Genomic DNA, 20,606 nt, shown 5'->3' with positions numbered 1-20,606 from the left:
CTGAATTATAAGGAATACAAACTATCTGGTTCGGAATTATCAGAAAGCCACAGTCTCTGCGCCTGATTTATCAGAACAATCAATTGACTGAGTCTGTTTTCTCGGACCGACTCACTGTCTGTGTTTTAATTATGACAAGGACCCACTGTCTGAGTCTGAATTATCAAAACTATGCACTGTCTGGGACAGAATTGTTAAAACCAATCACAGTTTCGGTGTGAGTTATCAGTAACGCACACTGTCTGGGTCTGACTTATCAGAAGGAACAACCGCTGTGTCTGAATTACCAGAAAGACCAATATTTAAAGGAGCCTGGAACCTGATCTGTGCATTTAAACCTCCCTCCCAGACATTGGTCCGTGCACTTAAAGAACTCCTGTAAGATGATCTAGGTATGCAAAGTGGCACGAGAACCGAATCTGCAAATGGATCTGAGCATTTAAAGTGCCCCCAGAACGTAATATGTATATTAAAGGACACCCCGGAATCTGGGCTCCGTATTTAATGGTCCACCAGACCATTATGTGCAGATTTAAGGAAGCCCCAAAAACCTTGATAGATGTACTTAGGATCACCAGGATCCCAATCTGTTTATTGACCTGAACACCCGGAACCAGATCTGTGCATTAAAATGACCTGATAGGCGATATGTGCATTTGAAGGACCCCAGAACATGTTCTGTATATTTAAAGAAGCAGCCGGCATCCAATTAGTGTATTTGAAGGTCCAGATGGAATCAAATCTTTATATTTAAATGAGCCGCTGGAATGCATTCTGCAATTTTAAAGGACACGGGGATTCCGACCTTTGCATTTATAGAACCCCGCCCCCCACGAATCTGATCTATGTATTTCAGGGACATCTCGGAGTTCGCTCTGTGTATTTAAAGGATCCCCGGAATGCGCTCTGTAATTAAAGCAGCGCCTGAACACTATCTGTATATTTAAGGCACCCCCGGAATTCAAGCTGAGTATTTAAAGGAATCCAGGAAGCCAAGCTGTATTTAAAGAAGCCCCGAAAATGGTGTGTTAATTTTGTCCACAGAACCCATAAATTCATTTAAAGCACCCAGCAGAAAGCAATCTGTTTATTTAACGGAATAAAATTGTTAATCTGTTTCTTTAAAGGACATTTTCAGGCCTTGATCTGTGTATTTTAATGGGACCCGGAACATGATCTTTTGCTTAAAGGACCCGAGCTGTGGTATACACATGATCCCAAGCACATGATCTGTCTTTTTAAAGGACTGCAGGAACAAGATGTATATATTCAAAGAAGAATCATGAATCCGATCAGTGTATTTAAAAAACCTCGTGGACCCCAATATAAAGGACCTCCGGAACCTGATATGTGCATAAAAGGGCACGCCAGATGGCAATCTGCTCATTTAAAGGACCCTGGGATTCCAATATTTGAGTTTATGTCACCGCCACCGAACGAAAACCCGATCTGGATATTAAAGGACACATCAGATCTCGATCAGTGCATTTTAAGGCTGCCAGGAACCTGCTCAGCGTGTTTGAAGGACCAACCATCAACGACATTCGAGCTGTGCATTTAGACATGAATCCGGAACCCCAGCTGTGTATTTAGACATTAATCTCGAACCCGAGCTGTGCATTTAGACATTAATCAGGGATCCGAGCTGTGTATTTAGACTTGAATCCGGAACCGGAGCTATGTATTCAGAAATTAATTCAGAAACTGAGCTTTGTGTTTTGACATTAATCTGGAAACCGAGCTATGTTTCTGGACTTTAATCCAGAACCCGAGCTGTGTATTTTTACTTGAATCCAGAACTCGAGCAGTGTATTTAGACGTGAATCTGGAACCCGAGCTGTGTATTTAAAGCTGAATCTGGAACCCGAGCTGTGTATTTAAAGCTGAATCTGGAACCCGAACGATGTATTTATACATGAATCCAGATGCGAGCTCTGTATTTAAAGGTGAATCCGGAACCTCATCCAATTATTTAAAGCACATACCGGACGGAATCTGCCAATTTAAAGGAGCCCAGGATTGGGATCTTTATCTTCACAGCAACTGCCAGAACACCATCTGTGTACTTAAATGACCGCACTTAGCTCGATTTGTGTATTTTAAGGAACCTTAGAAACCCGATCGTTCATTGAAGGGACACAAAACTTGATCTGTTTATATAAGGTCACCCCCAAATCCAGATCGGTGTATTGAAATGATTCTCAGTGTCTCAGCAGTTCATTTAAATGAACCAGAAAACCCGAACTGTATATTTAAAGCACCTATAGACTCGTTCTCTTTACTTAAAGGACCCCCAACCTCGAGCTGTGTATGATAACTCTAACCGGCAAGTCCGTATTTCTGATAATTCAGACCCAGACAGTGAGTGCTTATATCAATTCAGATGCAGGCAGTGTATTTTTTGATAACACATAGGATTATACGGCACAGAAACAGACCATGCTGCCATTTATGCTCCAAATGAACATCCTCCCGTCTTTCCTCATCTAACTCTATCAGTATAACCCTTTATTCACTTCTCGCATTTATGATTATCCTTCCTCCCCTTAAATGCATCTTTAATATTTGTTTCAACCATTCTCTGTAGAAGCGAATTCCACAGTCTCACCACTCTCTGGGTAAAGACGTTCCTTCTGAATTCCCTATTTTATTTCTTGCTGACTATCTTATAGTGATGGCCTCTAGGTTTGCTCTTCTAGTACAAGTTTAACATAACTTATTTACTTTTCAATTCAATCCCTCTGGAAATAAACCCTAGTTGATGGTTTGCTTTTTTACAGTCTTGTGAATGTGTGTCGCTACTTTCAGTGACTTGTGTATTGGTAATCCGAGATTCTTTTGCTCTTCTACCTCACTTATATTCGTACTTACCAAGTAATATTTGATCTCCCAATTTTCTTACCAAAATGTCGTTCCTCACATTTATCTCAGTTGAAATTAATTTTTCAATTATATGCCTATTCTTCAAGTTTATTATTGTCGTCTTGACACAGATTGTGTGGCCATCTAATAATTCGGTCCCAGACAGTGGGTGTTTCTCACAATTCACAACCAGACCGTGTGTGTTTCTGATAATTTAGACATAGGAACTGAAGCATTCTGATCAATCAGTCCCATAGATTGCGTCCTTCTGATAATTCAGATCCAGCCAATGTTTTCTCCAATAAGTCAGACCCAGACAATGTTTCCTGCAGTAATTCAGACCCAGACAGTGTGTGTTTCAGGTAACTCAGTCCAGACACTTTGTCCCTCTGATGAATCAGACCAAGACAGTGGGTGTTCATGATAATTCAGACAAAAATATTGTTTATTTCTTGCATTTTAGACACAGACAATCGATATTCATGTTAATTCAGACATCGGGTCATTGTGTTAAATTTGAACCAAACAGTCAACATAGCACAAATAAATAATTATCAGGATTGGGCAATTCGGTTCCTCGAGCCTGCTCCATGATTCAAGAAGATCATGGCTGATGTTCGAACTGAACTCTACTTTCCTGCACTATCCCCATATCCCATCATGCCCTTTATTTCCAAATATCTATCCATTTCTGTCTTCAATATACTACATGATACTCACAGCCCTCTGGGGTAGAGCATTCCAAAGATACACCACCCTCTGAGTGAGGAAATTTCTCCTTATCTCAGTCATGAATGGCCAACCCCTTAATCTGTGATTGTGACTCTTGGTTCTAGACTCCCCAGCCAGGGGAAGCATCCTCCCTGCATTCACCCTGCCAAGCTCTCTAAGAATTTTGTATGTTTCAGTGAGATCACCTCTCATTCTTCAAAACTCTAGAGAATATAAGCCTCATCGACTCAATCTCTGCTCATAGGAAAATGCCAGTAAGGCGAACCTTCATTGCACTCCCTCTAGGATAAGTATATCCTTTCTTAGGTAACGAGACCAAAACTGTACACAATGCTCCAGCTGTGGTCTCAGGAGGACCTTATACATTTGCAGTAAGACATTGTTATTCTAATATTCAAATCCACTTGCAATAAAGCCAATATACCATTTGCTTTTTTAATCACTTTCTGTACACACATGTTAACTTTTATCGATTTATGTACAAGGACACCCAGGTCTCTCTGAACACCAAGATTTCACAATCTCTCACCATTGAAACATATTCTGCTTTTCTATTTTACGTACCACAGTGGGAATTTCACCTTTCTCTGCATTATATTCCATTTGTCATCATCTTGCCCACTCACTTAGCCTGTCTGTAATCAGCTTAAAGCCTCTTTGCATTCTGCTCACAACTTGCATTCCCACCTAGATTTATATTATCAGCAAACATGGAAATATTACATTGCTTTTCTATTATTCCTACTAGAGTGGAATAATATAAATAGGCCCAAGCACCGATCTTTGATCTACCCCACTAGTTACATACTGACAACCCTCTGTTTTCTGTCCATTAGGCAAACACAAATCCATGCTTCTATTTACCCCCAATTCCATGAAGACTACCTTGTTTAATAACCTCTAGTTTGGCAGTTGAGGAGGTCAGCATCGCGAGAGCGGAGAAGCGCAGGAGAATAAAGGGCGGTGACTGCAGTTTGGAGCAGTGGCAGACGAGGAGACCAGCATCACGAGAGCAGAGCAGTGCAGGAGGTTAAAGGGTGACGGCAGCAACTATGAGCGGCAGAAGATCGGGAGGCCAACATCGCGATGGTGTAGCAGTGCAGGAGGATAAAGGGCGACGGCAACAACTGGGAGCGGCGGCAGTTTGGGAGGCCAGTATCGCAAGAATGGAGCGGCGTGGGAGAATAAAGGGTGACAGCGACAGCTTGGAGCAACGGCAATTCGGGAGGCCAGCTGGTGTAGGGGCAGAAAGTAAATAAAGAAGTAAAAAGAAATCGAAATGTCACGTCACCGCCAATCGGTTAAGTGATTGGAAGGTGGATTGGTGACTTTTTTTCTTATCAGTAGGTAACGTTTCACATTGTGGCCAAATTAAGTTAATTTAAGGGTTAAGTCATGGCAGGAGAACCCAGTCCCGTGTCATGCTCCTCCTGTGCCATATGGGAAATCAAGGACACTTCCAGAGTCCGTGACTACTATGTGTGCAGGGATTGTATCCAGCTGCAGTTCCTGACAGACTGCATTGCAGGACTGGAGCAGAGCATGGATTCACTCTGGAACATCTGCGATACTGAGGATGTCATGAATAGCATGATTAGTGATTTGGTCACATGGCAAATAAAGATAACACAGGCAGAGAGGGAATGGGTGAGCATCAGGAAGAGCAGTGCAAGGTAGGTAGTGCAGCGGTTCCTGGCGGTTACCTCCCACCAAAACAGATATACCATTTTGGGTCCTGTTGTGGCAGATGGCCCATCAAAGGGAAAGGCAGCAGCAGCCAAGTTCATGGCACCATGCGTGGCACTGCTGCACAAGAGGGCAGGAAAAAGAATGGAGAGCTATAGTGATAGGGGATTCCATTGTAAGGGGAATAGATAGGCTTTTTTGGGGCTGCAATTGAGACTCCAGAATGGTACGTTCCCTCCCTGATGCAATGGTCAAAGATGTCTCGGAGCGGCTGCAGGGTATTCTGGAGGGGAAGGGTGAACAGCCAGTTGTCGTGGTGTGTAAAGGTACCAAAGATATACGTAAAAAATGGGATAAGGTCCTACCAGCGAACTTTAGGGAGTTAGGAGTTAAATTTAAAAAGTAGGACCTCAAAGGTAGTAATCTCAGGATTGCTGTCAGTTTCACATGCTCGTCAGAGTTGAAATAGCAGGATAGTTAAAATGAATATGTGGCTTCGGAATGGTGCATGAGGGATGGATTCAAATTCCTAGGACATTGGAACTGTTTTTTTGGGAGGTGGGACCAGTACAAACCGGACGGTCTGCATCTTGGCAGGAGTGGAAACAATGTCCTAGAAGGTGTGTTTGCTAGTGCTGTTGGGGAGGGTTCAAAATAATATGGCAGGGCGATGAGAATCTATGCAGGAATACAAAGGGATGTAAAATCGGGGCAGAAGCAAAACGTAGATAGAAGATGAGGAAAAGTGGAGGGCAGAGAAATCAAAGGCAAAAATCAAAAAGGGCCACATTAAAACATAATTCTAAAATGGCAAAGCGTGTTTAAAAAAAACAAGCCAAAACGCTCTGTGTCTCAATGCGAGGAGCATTCGTAATAAGGTGGATAACTTAACTGCGCAGATACTTGTTAATGGATATGATGAAACTGGGATTACAGAGACATGGCTAGAGTGCAACCATGTCTGGGAACTCAACATCCAGGAGTATTCAATATTCAGGAAGGATAGACAGAAAGGAAAAGAGGTGCATTGCATTGCTGGTTAAAGAGGAGATTAACGCAATAATAAGGAAGGTAATTAGGTTGGATGATGTGGAATCTGTATGGGTAGAGCTGTGGATCAACAAAGGGCAGGAAACGCTAGTGGTAGTTGTGTACAGACGACCAACCATTGGTAGTGAGTTTGAGGATGGCAATAATAGGAAATTAGGGATGCGTGCAATAAAGTTAGAGCAGTTATCATGGGTAACTTTAATTTACCTGGTCAAACTGGCAGCAATACGGTGGAGGAGCATTTCCTGGTGTGTATAAGACATGGTTTTCTAGACCGATATGTCGAGCAACCAACTACAGAGCTGGCCATCCTAGACTGGGTGTTGTGTAATGAGATAGGATTAATTAGAAATCTTGTTGTGCGAGGCCCCTTAGGGTAAAGTGACCATAATATGATAGAATTCTTCATTAAGATGGAGAGTGACACAGTTAATGCAGAGGCTAGTGCCCTGAACTTAAAGAGAGGTAACTTTGATGGCATGAGATGTGAATTCGCTAGGATAGAATAGCAAATGATACTTAAAGGGTTGACGGTGGATAGGCAATGGTAGACCTTTAAGGATCACATTTGTGAACTTCAACAATTGTACAACCCTGTCCGGTGTAAAAATAAAACCGGGAAGGTGTCTCAACCGTGGCTAACAAGGAAAATTAGGGATAGTGTTAAATCCAAGGAAAATGCATATAAATTGGCCAGAAAACGCAGCAAATCTGATGACTGGAAGAAATTTATAATTCACCAGAGGAGAACAAAGGATGATAGCGTTTGAAAAGAAGCTTGCAGGAACATATAAACTGACTGAAAAAGCTTCTATAGATATGTGAAGAGATTAAGATTAGCGAAGACAAATTTTGGTCTCTTGCAGCCAGAATCAGGTGAATTTATAATTTGGAACAAATAAATGCCAGACCAATTAAACAGACACTTCGTTTCTGTCTTCACGAAGGAAGACTCAAATAACTTCCCAGAAATATGACGGGACCGAGGGTCTAGCGAGAAGGAGGAACTGAAGGAAAGTCTTATTAGTCAGAAAATTGTGGATGGGAAATTAATGGAATTGAAGGCCGATAAATCCGCCAGGGCCTGATAGTCTGCATCGCAGAGTATTTAAGTGTTGTACAGGGCCTTGGTGAGATTAACAATATTTATTTCACACACTCATTCCTGAACTACACACCTGTCTGCAGGCTCAGCTTCGCCCTGGGTTATGCTGCCATTGATTGTTCTGTCTGGGTAACCGTCTCCTTTACCTTTGATCGATTTGTGGCAATTTGTTACCAGAGGCTGAGAGTCAAATATTGCACCGAAAAAACTGCTGCCGTCGCTATAGCAACAGTGTGTGCGCTAAACTTTGCAAAAAATATACCAATGTATTTTTTGTTTGAACGTCAGAAAATAATTGACAACGAATCGTGGTTCTGTGTTGTTAAATCAAGCTTCTATACCTCACCCGTGTGGGTAGCATTTTTCTGGTTCAACATTGTTTTCACCCCATTCACTCCATTTGTGTTGGTATTGTTGCTCAATGCTCTGACCATCAGACACATTCTATCGGCCAATAGAGTCAGGAGGGGACTGAGCGGTAATAACAATACTGAGAATCACAAAGATCCAGAGATGGAGAGTCGGAGAAAATCCATAATTTTACTGCTCGCAATCTCGGGCAGTTTTATCCTGTTATGGTTGGTGAACGTTACGTATGACATCTGTGTACAAATTATAGATATTGAGTATACATTCGCCATTTCCGATAACCTTCTCAGCATCATGCAAGAAACTGGGTTTATGCTTCAGAGTCTGAGTTTCTGCACAAATACATTTATTTATGTAGCAGCGCACACTTAGTTCAGAAAGCAGCTGATAAATGTGGTTAAATGTCCCTGTGGTCGATTTGTTAAGTTCGTGAAATGACTGAATTAACATATCTCAATTCTTCCTGACTCAGATTTAGGTCATCTTATATTTAAAGTTCGCTGATATTTAAAATATATATATATCCATCATTCTCTCTATCCTTCTCTTTATCTATCTATCTATCTATCTATCCATCCATCCATATTAATGCGTGTGGTTAAAGAAATATTTTGCTCTGGCAAACAATGTACCCACTCACCGAATCTCTCCTCCATTCACTTACCAACTCTCAGGACTCTCTCAACACATTGACTCTCAAACCCCCACTTCACTCACTGACCATAAGCCCCCCTTCACTCACTGACACTCCGTCCCCCCTCACTGACTGACAATATGACCCCCCTTCACTCACTGACTCTCAGTCCCCCCTCACTCACTGACTCTGAGGCCCACTTCACTCACTGACACTCCGTCCCCCCTCACTGACTGACAATATGACCCCCCTTCACTCACTGACTCTCAGTCCCCCCTCACTCACTGACTCTGAGGCCCACTTCACTCACTGACTCTCAGTCCCTCCTCACTGACTGACAATATGACCCCCCTTCACTCACTGACTCTCAGTCCCCCCTCACTCACTGACTCTGAGGCCCACTTCACTCACTGACTCTCAGTCCCCCCTCACTCACTGACTCTGAGGCCCACTTCACTCACTGACTCTCAGTCTCCCCTCACTCACTGACTCTAAGACCACTCTCACTCACTGACTCACATCTCCCCCTCACTCACTGACTCTCAGAACCCCCTCACTCAATGACTGTAAGGCCCCCATTACTCACTGACTCTCAGTGCCCCCTCACTCACTGACTCTAAGGCCCCCTTCACTCACTGACTCGAAGGCCCTCATCACTCACTGACTCTAAGGCCCCCTTTACTCACTGACTCTCAGTCCCCCCTCACTCACTGACTCTAAGTCCCCCTTCACTCACTGATTCTAATGCCCCGTTCACTCACTTACTCTCAGTCGCCCCTCACTCACTGATTCTCAGTTCTCCCTCACTCACTGATGTTCTGCCCCCTTACTAACTGACTCTCATTCCCCCCTCACTCACTGACTCTCAGTCCGCCCTTCGTTCACTGACGTTCTGCCCCCTCACTCACTGACTGTCAGCTACCCTCACTCACTGCCTCTCAGTCCCCTCTCACTCACTCACTCTCAGTCGCCGCTCACTCACTCACTCTCAGTCCCCCTCACTCACTCTCAGTCCTCCCTCACTCACTGACTTTCGATCCCTCTCACTCACTGATTCTCAGTCCCCTTCCTATATTGAATCTTAGTATTCCCTTCACTCACTGACACTCAGTTCCCCCCTCTCCCAACTCAATGACACTCAGTGCCCGCTCATGCTCTGTCTTTGTCATCCTCACTCACCGACTCTCAGATCCCCTCACTCACCGTCCATCATCCCCCCTCACCCATCGATACACATTCGCCCCGCAGTCTGTATCACAGTCCCCCTCTCACTCACTGATTCTATGTCACCCCTCACTCACTGACGCGCAGTCCCACCTCACGCACTCACGCTCAGTCTCCCCTCACTCACTCACTCTCAGTCCCCATCTCACTCACTCACTCTCAGTCTCCACTCACTCACTCACTCTCAGTCCTCCCTCACTAACTGACACTCAGTCACTCCTCATTCATTGAATCTCAGTCCCCCCTCACTCATTGACTATCAGACCACCAGCCTCACTCACTGACTCTCACTCACACTTCACTCACCGACTCTCAGTCCACCACCCTCATTCATTGACTCTCAGTGCTCCAGTCACTTACCGACTCTCATTCCTCTCTCAATTCACTGGCTCTCAGTAACACACACCTCGGAACACAAGCTGTCTATTAAAAGGATCCCCGGTTCCTGATCTGTGTATTTCAATCACCCATGAAACAGTAGTTTTCATTTCTTAGCAGCTTTTTGCCGCTTTGCTAATGATAGCAATTCAACTCTTCCCAGGGTTTATTTAATTCAAACTAGGAGACTCTTGCTCCGATTATATCAAATGCTTTTAATATGGGTATATTGAGTAAAATCAACAGATATTTATCAAGTAAGTTACGTTCTGTGACAAAAAGTAATTCTTAACAAATATTAGTCGCAGCCTTTTCCCGATAGCATCCACTCGAGAGACCGTGGTGCCGACCCCTTATCTCCTGTAGTCTTGATTCGTACAGCCTTCCTGGTAGAAGAGCTACCTTGCTGAGCCCATGCCGGCTCTCTGCAAGATCACCTGTTCTCGTCGCACACACCCACTCTTTCCCTGTAGCCGTGCAAGTTGTTCTTTCTTCCTGGTGCTTGTCCAACTTGGTGTTCAAAGCAGTGATTGAGTTTGTCTCCACCAGCGTTTCAGGCATTGCATTCCAGATCCAACCACTCGCTGTGAAAAATCGTTTGTTTTTATATCGTCTTTGATTCTTTTGACAATCACCTTAAATCGGTGTCCTCTGGTTCTCGACCCTTCAGCCAATGGGAACAATTGTTCTCTATCTCTACTTTCGAGACTCCTCATGATTTTGAATACCTCTATCAAATCTCCTCTCAGCCATCTCTGCAAGGGGAACAACCTCAGCTTCTCTAGTCTATGAACATTACTGAAATTCCTCATCCGTGGAATCATTCTCGAAAACGTTTCTGCACCCTCGCTAATGGCTTCACTTTCTTCCTCCAGTGCGGTGCCAGAATTGGACACAATATTGCAGTTGATGCCGAACCAGTGCTTGTACAGGTTCATCTTATCAACTCAGCTGTGTATTTGAAGGAACCTCCGTTTAACGAGCTGTATATTTAATACACCCCTCCCGAAACTGATTCTGTATGTTTAAATAACCCTCGGGAATTGGATCTGCATATCTACATATATACACATACTGTATATATATGATACTCTGGAACTCAATTTTTGTATTTAATGACCATGAAACCCGATCTGTATATGAAAAGTAGACCCAGGATCCCGATTTACATATTTAAATAACCGACTGAAACCAATTTGTGAATTTAAAGAACCCGGGCTCCAATCTGTGGATTTAACGAAGCCCATAGTGTTGTGTATTGTCCAGGTACATCAAATGTATAATATAGGTACACTGGTGCACCACAGAGGGCGCTGTGGTGGGAGATCTGAAAGTACCTGCAAGTGGCAGCATAAAAGACTGCCCCCCACACCTGAGAGGCGCTCTGGAGCTGAACAATAAAGGACCAAGTTCACTAGTTATTACAACACCAGACCGTGTGGAGTCAGTGATTTGTGTGCTACATACATCACATATGGAACCCGTCCTGTGAATTTAAGGGCTATTCATTATACGATATTTGTTGTTAAAGTTCCCCACGCGAAACCCGTCTGTGTATTTCAGCAATGCACACCCCCAACCCCGGTTTGTCTAATGAAACACCCCTGGAACCCGATCTGTATATTCAAAGCAACCCAAGAATCAGCTGTATATTTAAAGGACTCCCAGCCCAATCTAAATATTTAAAGATTCACTGGAATCTGATCTGAGTACTGAGTATTTAATGTTTTCACGGGGACCCATTGGGTATGTAAAAGGACAACCTGGATACCGATCGAAGTATTTCAAGGACCACCTATGAACCCAGACACCGATCTGTGTATTTAAGTGGCTCCCAAAAACTGAAGTGCAAATTTAAAGGGCCCCAAAGTAGCTGATATGTATTTAAATAATCTCCGCCGCCCCCACCCTATCCCGGAACATGATCTACTTATTTAAATGGTCCACGGGACACGATCTACGCATTTAAAGGACACCTGGTCACTGATCTGTGTATTTAAAGAAGCGTCCGCAACACGGTGAGTTAATTTAAAAGACGGTCGGTGTCACTCTGCTGGTAAACCCTAATCTGATGGACTTTCCTCATCAACAGCCATGAATCAGAAGCAGGCAGGTCCAGCTCCAGATCCTCCAGTCAAAAAGACATATCAAGTATTACATAGTTTGCTGCTCTGTCCCCCTCGCTCTAATGGAGGGGGATCCCCCTTTCCCACATTATTCAGCGACACTTTGTTCCACTGGGAGGGAGTTACAACAACTTCCGTTCAATCGAAGTCGGCGATGGCGGCCGCGCCTTCCCACAATGCAGCGCGGGGCGGAAATGGCCCAATCGATGGAGAGCTCATGCTGCGTGGCACTCTGGGGAATGGAGTCACCTGACCCCCGGAGAGGAGGCGGAGGGGGCGGGGCCCGCTGTGACAGTGGCCATGTTAACGGCGTGTCTCCGTGGTGAGATCACTTCCGGTGAGACACACTGAGCTGAAAGATCCTGCCCCCTCTGTGCAAACTCCATTTAAATTCCTTTTATGAATTCTTTGTAAACTTTTTTTAAACCCTTTCATCTCTCCTTTCCAAACCATTCTGAACCCCCTTAAGCCTCCTATAAACCCACGTTTTTAAGAATATTCATTAAAACCCATTTTCTAAGTTGAGCTACGTCTTTTCAACATCCCTTGAAACCCATTATCATATCTCCTTTGTTAAGCCACGTCAAAAAAATTACACGACTTTTAACCCACTTTAAAAAAATCCATTGTTAAAGCTCCTTTTTAGGTCTGTTCAAAACCTTTTCATATCCACATTAAGGCCGCTTAAAACCCCTTTTCACATCAAAGCTTTAATTCCAATGAAACCCAATCCCATCTAGTCCCGTACCGTGTGTGTCTCTCACTCTCAGCACCTGTACATGTGCAGTTCACAGCGGGTAAAGTGGAACGATTCTGTCCCGTGTGGTGCAGTACAGCCCGTTTGTGACTCACTCTCAGCTCCAGTACATGAACAGCAAATAGCGATTAAAGTGGAACGATTCTGTCCCATGTGTGTTTCTCACTCTCAGCTCCAGTATGTGTACAGCACACAGCTGCTGAATGGAAACGATTCTGTCCCATGTGGTACAGTACAATCCGTGTGTGTCTCACTGTCAGCACCTGTACAGGTACAGCACACAGCGGGTAAAAGTGAACGATTCGCTCCTGATGTTTATAAATAGAGGCGACCCACTGTTATCTGTAGTCAGCTGATGCTGTAGATCTGCAACAGTCCTGCCGCGTTGCCAGGAAGTCCTGGGGAGTAGGCGGAGGAAACTGCAGGGGCAGTGGTTCTGCGCAACCTGGAGATCTGCACTTCCGCTATCGCTTCTTCTGTGACCTGCAGGATCCTATCATCAATCTGCTGCAGCTCTGGAGAAACTAGTCGGAGTTCGCACTGCTCATGCTCAAAATAGTTACTATTGCAATTTGCAGAAGGATCCCGTCTACAGTAGCAGGCCTCCTTTTTGCCTATTTAAATCCATCATTGAATCTTACAGCACAGGAAGAGGAAATTCGGTCTGTTATGTTGAGAATAACTCCACAAGACTGTATATTGTAAGTTCAAACTGTTGTGACCTTGGTCTCTTTAATGTAACTCCAGAGTGAGCGAGTAGCACGGTAGACTGCTATTTATACCTGCTTGCCCAGGTTGTGCACGTGACCCTTGGGTCTCCCACAGGTGCGCCCCATGGTGGCAAGGCTGACACATTGGTGATGTTTACATACATAACACGGTCCATCAGGATGTATATTGGGAAAAGATGACAGCATTGCGACAGATAGAATGGTGTAAGAACATGAGAAATAATAAGCAGGAATGGGCCATTTAGTCCCTCGAGCTTGCTCTGCAATTCAATAAGTTAATGGCTGAATCAATCCTGGCCTCAAATCCACCTCCCCGCCAGCTGCACATAACGTTTGACTCCTTTAGCATTCAAAACTCTATCTAACTCCACCTTAAAGATATTCAGTAACACAGCTTCCACTGCTTTCTGGGATAGAGAATTCCAAAGATTCACGACCCACTGAGAGAAGAAATTCATGCCCATTTCTGTTTTAAAATGGTGACCCTTTATTCTATGCCCACGAGTTCTAGATTCCTGCAGCGGACGAAAAATCCTCTCTGCATCTACACTGCCAAGCCCCCTCAGAATTTTATAGGTTTCATTTAGAGAAGGGATAACCTTCCATGGCTAACGAAGGAAATAAAGGATTTTGTCAAATTCAAAACAAAGGTGTACAATGTGGCAAAGACTAGTGGGAGGCCAGACTATTGGGAAACGTTTAAATGCCAGCAAAAATGATTAAAAATATAATAAAGAGAGTTGAAATAGATTATAAAAACAGGTCGTTAGAGTTGCTACAGATACAGAAAAAGAAAAAACGTGGCTGAAGTAAGTTTTGATCCCCTAGATAATGAGATTGGGCAATTAATAGTGGGGAACAGGAAAATGGTTCAATAATTATTTTGTATCAGTTTTCGCGGTAGAAGACATGATAAACAATGCATTAGTCGATAATCATGGGGCTATAGGAACAGAAGAAGTTAAGCAAACATTATCACTTCAGAACTCGTACTCCAAAAAATAATAGGACTCAAGGCGGACAGGTCCCGTGGACCTGATTGTTTACATCCTGGAGTCTCAAAAGAAGTGGTTGCAGAGTTAGTGGATGCATTGGTTGTAATCTATCAACATTCCCTGGATTCTGGGGAGGTCCCAGCGGATTGGAAAACCGTAAAGGTAACACGCTTCTTTTAAAAACGGTGCAAACAGAAAGTAGGAAATTATAGACCAGTTAGCCAAACATCTGTCGATGGGAAAATACTGAAATCCATTGTTAAGAAAGCAGTAGCAAGATATTGGGAATAGCATCATTCAATGAAGCAGAGTTAGCATGATTTTATAAAAGGGAAATCATATTTGACAAATTTGCTGAAGATCGTTGAGGATTTAATGAAAAGGGTGGATAAGGGGAACCAGTGGATGTGGTGCATTTAGGACGTCCAGAAGGCATTCAATAAGGTGCCACATAAAAATTTACTGTAAAAGATAAAATTCATACGGTTGAGGGTAATATATTTGCATCAATAGAGCATTGGCTAACTAACAGAACAGAGAGTCAGGATAAATGGATCATATTCTGTTTGGCAAAAATAAGTGGTGGGGTGCCGCAGGGATTGGTGCTGGGTCCTCAACTATTTACAACATATATGAATGTCTTGGATGAAGGGACCGAGTGTAATGTAACTAAGTTTGCTGCTGATACAAAGATGGGTGGGAAAGCAACTTTTGAGGAGGACACAAAAAATTGGCAAAGGGTTATAGACAGGACAGTGGGCAAAATATTCACCGATGGAGTATAATGTGGCAGAATGTGAGGCAGAAACTGATACGTCCTTACTACACAGTATAAATGCACACGAGGCCCATGCTTGAGAGAAGGTCAGTCTTTGACCTGTCCTTTATTCCTTAGCACTCAAGTGATGAAGGTGGGTGGAGCTTCCCCTTTTATACCTGAAGGTCCAGGTTAGGAGTGTCTCCCACCTAGTGGTCAGTGTTCTCATGGTGTACAACTTAGGTTAGTTTATACATGGGTTACAATGCTGGTTGAATACATGACATCCCCACAAACTCTTATTGGGATCACAGGTTGAGTCTCTGGTGGTTTATGCTCCCTTGTAGAGGAGTTGGGGCTCCGGTTGGTGGGCGCTGCCCTGAGTGTCTGCTGTTTGCAGTGCCTCAGGCCTGTCCGGACTGCCCACAGTGACTGGGCTCTCCTCCCTTTGGTTCCGGTGTTCTGTCATCTGTGGTGGAGTGAACTCTATATCGTGTTCTTCCTCTGTTTCTTCTATGGGGTTGCTGAACCTCCTTTTTGTTTGATCCACATGTTTGCGGCAGATTTGTCCATTGGTAAGTTTAACTACCAGAATCCTATTTCCCTCTTTGGCAACCACAGTGCCTGCGAGCCATTTGGGCCCTGCAGCGTAGTTGAGGACTAAAACAGGATCATTTACATCAATACATCGCGCCCTCGCATTCCTGTCATGGTAGTGATATTGTGACTGCCGCCTGCTCTCGACAATTTATTTCATGGTGGGGTGTATAAGGGATAATCGGGTTTTGAGCGTCCTTTTCATTAGTAGCTCTGCGGGTGGAACCCTGTGAATGGGTGTGGTCGGGATCTATAGGGCAATAGGAAGCGTGATAAGCGGGCTTGTAGGGAACCCCCTTGGAATCTGAACATCCCTGTTTGATTATCTGCACTGCTCGTTCTGCCTGGCCGTTTGAGGCCGGCTTGAACGGTACCGTACTAAAATGGTTAATTACATTGCCTGCCATGAAGTCCTGGAATTCAGTGCTTGTGAAGCACGGGCCATTGTCGCTGACCATGATGTCCGGTAGACCATGGGCGGCGAACATTGCCCGTAGACTTTCTATCGTGGCAGAGGATGTGCTTGAATTTAAAATGTCACACTCGATCCATTTGGAGTAGGCGTCTACTACAACCAAAAACATTTTCCCCATAAAAGGACCTGCGTAGTCCACATGGATGCGTGACCAAGGCTTGGCGGGCCATGGCCAGGGGCTAAGGGGAGCTTGCCCTGGGCGCATGGCCCAGCTGGGCACACGTGTTGCACCTGCGAACACAAAGTTCCAGATCTGCGTCTATCCGTGGCCACCTAACGTGTGACCTGGCAATTGCCTTCATCGTGACAATGCCCAGGTGCCCATTGTGGAGTTCTCTGATGAACACTTCTCTGCCCATCTGGGGCATGACTTCGCGGTTTCCCCACAGTAGGCAATCGGCCTGAATCGAGAGTTCATCCTTGCTCCTGTGAAATGGTTTAAATTTCTCAGGGCATGCCCTGTACGTGGCTGCCCAGTCCCCATTCAGGACACATTTCTTGACTAGAGACAATAGCAGGTTTCTATTTGTCCAGACTTTAATCTGACGGGCTGTCATGGGTGAGTCTTCGCTTCCGAAAGATTCAACAGCCATGACCATCTCAGCAGCATGCTCGGTAGCCCCCTTAGTGGTGGCTAGTGGGAGCCTACTGAGTGCATCGGTGCAGTTTTCGGTGCCCGGTCTGTGCCGAATTGTGTAGTCGTAGGCAGCTAACGTGAGTGCCCATCTCTGCATGCGGGCCGATACGTTTGCATTTATGGCCTTGTTGTTGGCCAAACGGGACGTTAGGGGTTTGTGATCTGTCTCCAGCTCAAATTTCCTGCCAAACAGGTACTGGTGCATTTTATTTACCGCATATACACATGCGAGCACCTCCTTTTCTACAAACCCGTAGCCCCTTTCTGATGGGACAGACTCCTGGAGGCATAAGCTACCGGCTGTAACTGACCCTTGGCATTGACATGCTGCAATACACACCCGACACCATAGGATGACGCATCGCACGTTAACACAAGTTTCTTACATGGGTCATATAGCGTTAACAGATTGTTGGAACATAACAATTTGCGTGCTCCATTAAAAGCCCTTTCGTGGCTGTCACCCCAGACCCATTCGCGACCTTTGCATAGGAGCACGTGTAGCGGCTCTAGCAGCATGCTCAATTTGGGAAGAAAGTTACAAAAATAGTTCAGTAGCCCCAGGAACGAACGCAGCTCCGTCGTGTTATGGGGTCTGGGTGCTCTCTGGATCGATTCCGTCATGGATGCAGTAGGGCTGATCCCGTATGCTGCTACCCTCATCCTCAGGAATTTTACCTCTGGAGCTAAGAAGACGCACTTCGCCTTTTTCAGTCGCAGACCTACCCGGTCCAGTCTGCGTAGCACCTCCTCCAGGTTGTGGAGGTGTTCTTCAGTATTGTAACCCATAATGAGGATGTCGTCCTGAAAAACCACCGTCCCTGGAATCGACTTCAGGAGGCCTTCCATATTTCGTTGGAAGATCGCGGCGGTCGAGCGAATCCCGAATGGACATCTGTTGTACTCAAACAAGCCCTTGTGTGTCATGATGGTGGTCAGCTTCTACGACTCACTCGCCAGCTCCTGGGTCATGTAAGCTGAGGTCAGGTCCAATTTTGAAAAAAGTTTGCCACCGGATATCGTCGCAAAGAGGTCCTCCACTCTCGGTAGCGGGTACTGGTCTTGGAGTGACACCCGATTGATGGTGGCCTTGTAATCGCCACATATCCTGATCGATCCATCCTCCTTGAGCACCGGCACAATCGGGCTCGCCCAGTCACTGAATTCGACTGGCGAGATGATGCCATCCCTCAACAGGCGGTCCAATTCGCCTTCTATCTTTTCCCGCATCACGTACAGCACCGCTCTGGCCTTGTGGTGTACTGGTCTGGCATCCAGGTTTATGTGAATCACGACCTTGGCCCCCATGAAAGTGCCAATGCCGGGTAGAAATAATGAGTCAAATTTGTCCAAGACCTGTGAGCATGATACTCCACAGAGGAAATTGCATTGACATCGCCCCATTTCCAGTTCATGACAGCAAGCCAACTCCTCCCCAGTAGTGCGGAACTGACCCTGGGACAATCCAGAGTGGCAACCTGTTCTCCAAATCTTTGTGGCTCACGACTACCGTGGCGCTGCCTAGCACCGGAATGATCTGCTTTGTGTAAGTCCGTAGCTGTGCGTCAATCAGCGATAATTTTGGCCTCCTGGCCTTGGATGCCCACAACTTTTTGAACTGTTTGGTACCATCAGGGACTGGCTGGCACCTGTGTCTAACTCCATTGATACTGGGATGCCATTGAGGAGCACTTTCATCATTATCGGTGGCATCCTGGTGTATGAACTGTATAAGTGCTCCACATTAACTCGCTGAACTTCAGCTTCCAGCGATTTCCCCCAGTGTCCATTTCTGCAATTTCTGCAGGTATTTTGCTCATCTCTGCAAACTCCAGCTGAATGTATGCCTCCACGCCTCCAGCATGAGTTGCGGATTGAAACAAAAGGTCCCTTGCCAGTCGATCGGCCCTGACTGCCCCTGTTATTGTCCTTGAGTGCACCATTAACAGGTGTTGATGGCCCCATTACTGGCCGCATTGGCCCTTGCAATGGCGTGAGTCGCTGTTCAGCTTGCCATTTTCCCTGTCGAACTCCCCCTCTAGGTTCGACTACATGTTGGGGCATGCCTGACTGCCCTTGTCTGCCTGGAGAACTGTGTGCTGCTTTGACAATGTTGAATCTCTGTCCCAACCATTCCTTAACACAGTACCTCTCATCTGTTCTGCGAGTGGCCATGCTCGCGTGGTTGAAATCCCAGTTTCTTGCCGCCATTGATACGTCCTTACTACACAGTATAAATGCACACGAGGCCCATGCTTGAGAGAAGGTCAGTCTGTGACCTGTCCTTTATTCCTTAGCACTCAAGTGATGAAGGTGGGTGGAGCTTTCCCTTTTATACCTGAAGATCCAGGTTAGGAGTGTCTCCCACCCAGTGGTCAGTGTTCTCACGGTGTACAACTTAGGTCAGTTTATACGTGGATTACAATGCTGGTTGAATACATGACAGAAACAATTGAAAAGCAAATTATAATTTAAAGGGAGAAAAATTGCAAGTTACCGAAGGACCAGGAGGTCCTTGTGCATGAAGCAAAAACGGTTAGAATGCAGAAAAAGCAAGTAATAAGGAAGGCAAATGGAATGTTGGCCTTTATTGCAAGGGGGATTGAGTTTAAAAGCAGAGAAGTCCTGGTAAAATTCGACAGGGTATTGTTGAGACCACACGTGGAGTACTACGTACAGGTTTGGTCCATATATTTAAGGAAGGATATACTTGCATTGGAAGCTGATCAGAGAAGGCTCACTCGTTTGATACCGAAGATGAGGGGGTTGAAATTATGAAGATAGGTTGAGTACATTGTGCCTATACACATTGGATTTCAGAAGCATGAGAGGTGATCTTATCGAAACCTATAAGATAATGAGGGAGCTCGATTAGGTGGATGCAGAGAGGTTATTTCCAATCCGCGGGGAAACTAAAACTAGGGGACATAGTCTCACAATAAGTGGCCGCCTATATTAAACTGAGATGAGGAAGAATTTCTTCTCTCAGAGGGTTGTCGATCTATGGAATTCTCTGCCCCACCGAGCTGTGGAGGCTGTGTCATCGACAGATTTTTTAGCGATCAGGGAATAAAGTGTTCTGGGGAGCGGGCCGGGAAGTGGAGCTGAGTCCATGATCAGATCAGCCATTCTGGGCACCAACATTTAGGAATGATGTGACAGCCTTGGGCGGGGGCGAGGGGTGGGGGGGAGGGGGGCAAAAAAGATTTGGGGCATGATTGCAGGAATGAGGGACTTGAGTTGTGTGGATAGGCTGGAGAAACTGGTGTTGTTCTCAGAGCAGTGAAGACGGAGAGGAGATTTTCTAAAGGTGTTCAAAATCCTGAGTGGTTTGGATAGAGCAGATGGAGAGAAACTGTTCCTATTGGCAATGAAATGTAGAGCGCCCCCAAGTGGACTATAGAGCCACCAAGTGGACTACAGATGTACTGCAACTGTTGACAATAAAATGTCGTGAAAAGCCACATGATGAGAATTTTCCGTGCAAGAAC

Source organism: Pristiophorus japonicus, chromosome 19 (genome assembly GCF_044704955.1).
Source record: "Pristiophorus japonicus isolate sPriJap1 chromosome 19, sPriJap1.hap1, whole genome shotgun sequence".
Taxonomy (NCBI): domain Eukaryota; kingdom Metazoa; phylum Chordata; class Chondrichthyes; family Pristiophoridae; genus Pristiophorus; species Pristiophorus japonicus.
This window is presented reverse-complemented; position numbering follows the sequence as displayed.